Source organism: Thermobia domestica, chromosome 7, assembly GCF_964235325.1.
Source record: "Thermobia domestica chromosome 7, izTheDome1.hap1.1, whole genome shotgun sequence".
NCBI classification, from domain to species: Eukaryota; Metazoa; Arthropoda; class Insecta; order Zygentoma; family Lepismatidae; genus Thermobia; species Thermobia domestica.
This window is the reverse complement of record NC_137460.1, coordinates 185825838-185831723: the sequence shown is the minus strand read 5'-3', so window position 1 is coordinate 185831723 and position 5886 is coordinate 185825838.

Sequence of the window (5886 nt, the reverse complement as noted above, 5' to 3'; positions counted from 1 at the left end):
CCTTCAAGCCTGAGTCGAATCGACCATTCAGTTTTCTTAGTCGGTTACAAAAAGTGCATTCGCCGAGATTTTTAGCCCTTAGTACCTGAAGGCGACTATAAGGCTGGAATCTCACTAAGGGCTGGGAGAACCTCCCAATGTTAAGGATCTTATACTCCTATTACCGTTCCTAAGCGGTTAGTGTACGCACCTTTGGCGTGGGAGACCCGGCTTCGATTACCGGCAGGAGCTCATGTGGTTCGGATTCCACGTTACTCAGTAGGTCCACGTCTTATATAGTCTCGCTGTTGAACAGGATGTTAAAATCAAATCAATTCTTATTACCGTTCACTAAACGTTTAAGAAATAGCTTGTAAATGCATTTTAAAAATAACTTTTTCTTAGAAGTGTGAATAATTTCAGTTTTCTGTGGATAATTTTTTCATGCATTGTCAGATAAAATCAATTTGTAACATATAATTTCAAATAAATATTTGGGGGGCAAGACAAGATTTGGGGAAGCGGTACCCCCTTAGCTACGTCCCTGCTACAAGAATATTATTAAAATGTAACTCTAATAGCATAAACCGAATATTAAATTGCTAATCTGCTCATTGTCCATTACTTTTCAACAAGAAATATAAAATTTTAGAGTACGGTGAATCATATTTTAATGATTATCATAGAATACTTCAAACTTTTCGAAAACCTTACTTAGTTAAGCACCTGGTTAACATTGTTCACATTTTTTTCTATCTCGTTTAATGACTCATCACTGTCACTTTGTTCTAAGGATATAAATTCAAAATCACTGTCATCAACGTGGTAACAATTGTGACATATGAAGAGAATTTGGCGAAAGTGGAATATTTGTCGCATGGCTTCTGGGAATGCTGACTCATGAATTAAACGTTTACAGTCAAAACATTCCAATAAATTTTGGTGATTATTGCTGTTACATGCAAAGCACTTCGAGGATAATGTAGTAGCTCCGCCATCAAATTCCAGTTTCCTCCGTGGGGCCTCGTTTGGACGTTGATGGTTGCTGCAAACTTAAACTGACAACGCTTTTTTTTCTTCTCTTTGTTTCTTTCTTCGCACTTCATCATGCTGCTCTTTCTTCTTCTCAGTTTTCTTTTGGCAAATCATTTTAAACTTTTCAGATGTTATAGCGCATGCCATTTTTCTAACATTATGCTTTCCTTTCCTTTTTTGGTGTGTCTGGCCAGGGTAGAAAGTCATTTATAGTTGAATGCTTGCTGGAATGAGAGATAGGTGGTCTTATATAGACCACAGAATCTTCTTTTGAATGGAATGCAGTTCTTTGAAAAAAAGATTTGATTCATCCAATAGATCTTCCTCTTGTAAATCATTGTTTGTTTGACCCTTTTTGTTACATCATGCGACTGAGGTCTACTTTCTACAGTTTGATTGTCCATGACTTCCTGGTCTCCTTTGTTCAAATGCGGCCATAAGTTAGAGAAAACTCTGATATATTCGTCTGTATCTGGGTCATTTGGAATATCTTCGTCAAATTGTCGAAATTTTTCGATAGTTGCGGCCCAACAATCCGTTTCTGCATGACGTCAGAGGCGTGTTCCCTTTCTTGTCTAGGAAACGCAGTCGTTTCCTCATTGTGGTCGACTACTGGCAATCCTTGGAATGCTTCGACTCACGATTCCTGGTAATTCTAACATACCCGAGAAAGTGTCTTGTGTTCACAAACATTTTACAAATTTACTTACAATGAATTCTGACAATTCTTTCCGATCAGACATTAATTGGATTTTAACTTTAATTTCCTGTCATGAAAACAATGTGCTAAAGAAAGCGTGCTACATACCATCGTTACATAAGTTTTAAAAGCAATGACTACAATGTTTATGTAATTTGTAATTCATGAATTATTGTTTCCCTGTTACTTTGCTGTTTTTATGAATTTAAAACTCAAAATTTAACTCTTTAACAAAATGTGATTAACTAAAAATAAACCTAAAATAAATAAAATATACGGGCTCTGCCACAATATATATATATATATATATATAATATGAGTTATCAAAAGAGACATAGAAACCCAATTCATGAGGCTGAGTCTTTATTGGAACAAGTCTAAAATATATGTCTGATGATGAAACTGAAACAAAAACACAAAAGGTAGTGAAACGAGGAAGGTGCTTCATGTGCGACAGGGAACAGGATACAAAGTCAAAGGTTAAATGCAAAACCTGTAGGCGATGGACATGCAGGAGGCAGAGAAAGACTGTAACAGCTGTGAAGTGTAACAACTGTGCATAAAATCTAAATGAAGAAAGGATAAATTGCGAAGAAGATATGTAGTAAGACACACAATATAGATAGTAACACAAAAAATATATTACTAAAACTTTGTTGTGAAAGTAATGTTTGGAGTTACATGTATATCTTAACAGTTTATAATCAAGTCAAAATAGATATATAGACACTGAAACCGGTACTTTGCCGCAACACTTACTTGTTGTCTCATATTTATACTTTGCCGAAGGTCCGTAACAAATAAGATAAATATTAATGTATGGTGGGTTGGGTTTTGACACATGGCTTAGCTTGAATAATGCCTGGGTCAAGTCACTCCTGGTACATCTCGATTTCAGCTGAAAGCTTGGTTGAACTCAGCGATCGAATCGCATTTCAAGAGAATCCGAAGTGTATAGGATTCTTTACTGGGCCCGGCGTCCATCATGTACCATCGAGACCCAGAAATGGCAGAGCAATAATCACTAAACTTTGCACCTACAAGAGGTGGGCGATCGAAACACTGGTATTTGAGGATTGCGCCTTCATACAGCATGTCTTCCAACATAGGAAAGAAATTGACCTCCTTACTACACGTCATTTTCTAAGGACTTCTCTAGAAATTAAATTCATTCCCTCAATGAAATAGCTTTATTAAAGAAATTGAAAAAAACAAAAAAAAAAAAATACAAAAATGTATTAACAACATACCACTCGGCTAAGGCCGAGAATGATCCTCTAGATTTTAAATTTCCGGTTTACTTATGACTAGGTTTTCACATAACTTTCGTGCTGGTCATGAGTTCCCTGGAACACTAGAAATAATCACAGAACAAGCTGTTTAGCCTTTTCATCCATTTGGGGCCTTGGTTCACAAAGCATTCAGAGAATTTTAAAGAAACGTCAACAATCACCGTGGGTGGTTTATGCTCCCAATAGTGTACTATTGATGAGAACTACTTTGAATTGAAATCAGTCGATCACGATCCAGTGTAATTCTCCGTGGGAAGGCTTGCTAGTCGCAAAACCTAAGTTTTTAAGAAAACTGAAAAAATTGAAATAAATCTCCAAATGAACCAAATTTGCTCGGAACAACGAGAAAATTGTACGCTCGTCGGGCGTTATTAATATTGGTACTAATAGTTATAATTCAAGCTGTCAGCAAGGGACGAGACTATTTGTGCCTAATACAGTTTGAGTTTAGGCTGGGTTCAGTTTATGCTTGCTGACACAGCCGACCAACGCAGCTAAAATAATAGGGAAAAACTTTAAATTTCTGTGATCTGTCATGGGCAAACAGAGACTAAATTCGCTTTTAAAATCGCTTAACTGTTAAAAATTCCTAACTTGAACAAAATTCACGTTAGAACTCCGGTTTTTGGGACGGAGGAGGAGGTTGCTTACTCTCGGTCTTGTTTCTAAGATGGCGGACATGGGTGTATGTCGACTACCTTACTGGCTTTAACCTCCGCGCGCTAACTTTTATTCTCCTTACATGTTTGCTAGTGTTCTACTCACCGTGTGGATTCTATCTCAGATTAACCTTTAAACAGCGCGTATCGAGTTCAGATAGACACTGCGTAAAAGCTCCTGTCGGACCCCGTGGGACTCCGAACTCGCGTTTATATACTCGGGAAGTAAGGTAAACTACCTTGGGTCGGCCCACAAAAGGAGGGATAGGATTTCTGTAACCTTGAACATGCCTCTTTAGAGTGAGATGGAAGAAGACAACAATAGAGAGAGAGAAGATATTATTTCCGTATTTGTCTGAATACCGGAAATCGCATCTTTTCATGAATTCCTATAAAATCCCATTTTTTTTTTTTTTTTTTTATCAATACACAATTTATATGAGAAAACATGGAATTTGTTGAAGAGAACAACGATTTAGCAGAATGCATTAAAGTAAATTTAATGGGAGAGAATATTCTCCATATCGTCCAGGTCAGGTCCTTATCCTTTAGAACAGTGTTTTTCCCCCTTCCCTCTGTTGAACATCACAGATCGCCGTTAATTCTGTTTGCCATCACTCGCATACCCATCTCTCTTTATCTAACACGTCCTCTATTTATCTCTTGTATTGCCTTTACGGTATTACACCCCTAACGCAAAAGCCAGGAATCCAGGTTCCGACCGGTTCAAAGCAATTTTACGGCCTTTTACGGCTTCGCCAGTGACTTACTTCGAACCTAGGATAGAATTTTCACACATTAGGTATGATCATGCGTACAGTCGGCCAAGATTCCTGTTGCGTTCAGCCAACCAAGTACAACTCAATTAGTTTCATACTTCGTCCTCCTATTGTTTTATTACATAACCTTTTAATGAGTACCGAGCTCAACAGGGAGTCGAACCAGGACACCTCTCATTCGTGTTCCAACCCAGCAGAAAAACGCTGTTTTTCTATCAGGTCGTCAATGAGATTTTAAGGTGAGCATATCGTCTATCCACATTATCGACTCATTATCATGTTTCAAATTTAATTCTTAATTATTCTTTCCTTTGCATGTAAGCACTGCTTAAACTTAAAAAGAAGTGAATTTCGTATCTGTCCGCGCTTCCGGTGCTAAACTCGACTACAATTTCCGCCAACATTCTATGTTAATGTTTATCGTTTGTAGTTCCCTCAACTTCACTTATCCGTGGTACGTGTGTTTCATGCCCGTTTACGAATCTAGACAGGGCCGTATCCTGAAAGTATGGGGCTCAAAACTTGTATTGTAACAGACACACAATATAGATAGTAACACAAAAAATATATTACTAAAACTTTGTTATGTAAGTAATGTTTGGAGTTACATGTATATCTTAAGTTTGTTATCAAGTCAAAACAGATATATAGAGTTACATAACAGGAGTTGTGTAAAGAAAAAAAAAAGGAAATAAGAACAAATTTAATACAATTTCTAATGGGGTCACTTAGGTTCTCCACTTCATCGTTTATGTCATGATTTTGATCTTGGCTGTGCGAGGGTTAAGAACTCCTAAACACTGCGTTGAATATCCGCTTTTTTTTTCTTTTTTTAGGGGGAAAGCCTTTCCTTGGTATACTTATATCCACCTAGAAGAGAAAGAGAATAAAGTACTGCATCTTTAAACAGATTTCACTGCATTACTTTACATTTCTGCTGGGTTATGTTAACACGTTCTTCTGATAGAATTGCTAGTTTTAACGTTTTTAATCTCTTATACATTTTATTAGAAAGTTATTAGCTTTTGATTACTGGATTTACAAATTTAAATTTTCAATTTCTTTATCTGATCGTACTATCAATAGTGAGTGTTCAAATAAAGCCGTTATGAATGTTAGTTAAGTGATTATCCTCCAATGTAGAATGAATGTTTAAAAAAGAACTCAGGAGACATTCAAAAAAGATATATTTGCGAAATTATAATCGAAGCTATAACGGAAATGTCTGTACTTTAAAGAAAACTTGTATGTGAGTTATAATTTTCAACTTACTGGACTAACGTGTTTTCTACTTCTTAAGCCAATGTAGGTGAGGGACCCATAGTATCTTTTTTATGAGTTTTTTTAATACTCTAATTTGCAATGTTGACCTTGCAGTATACCATACCATACTTCTTCACTGTTGTTCTTTGTGGTGCTTGGCTGCCAGCTTTAGGTCCAGT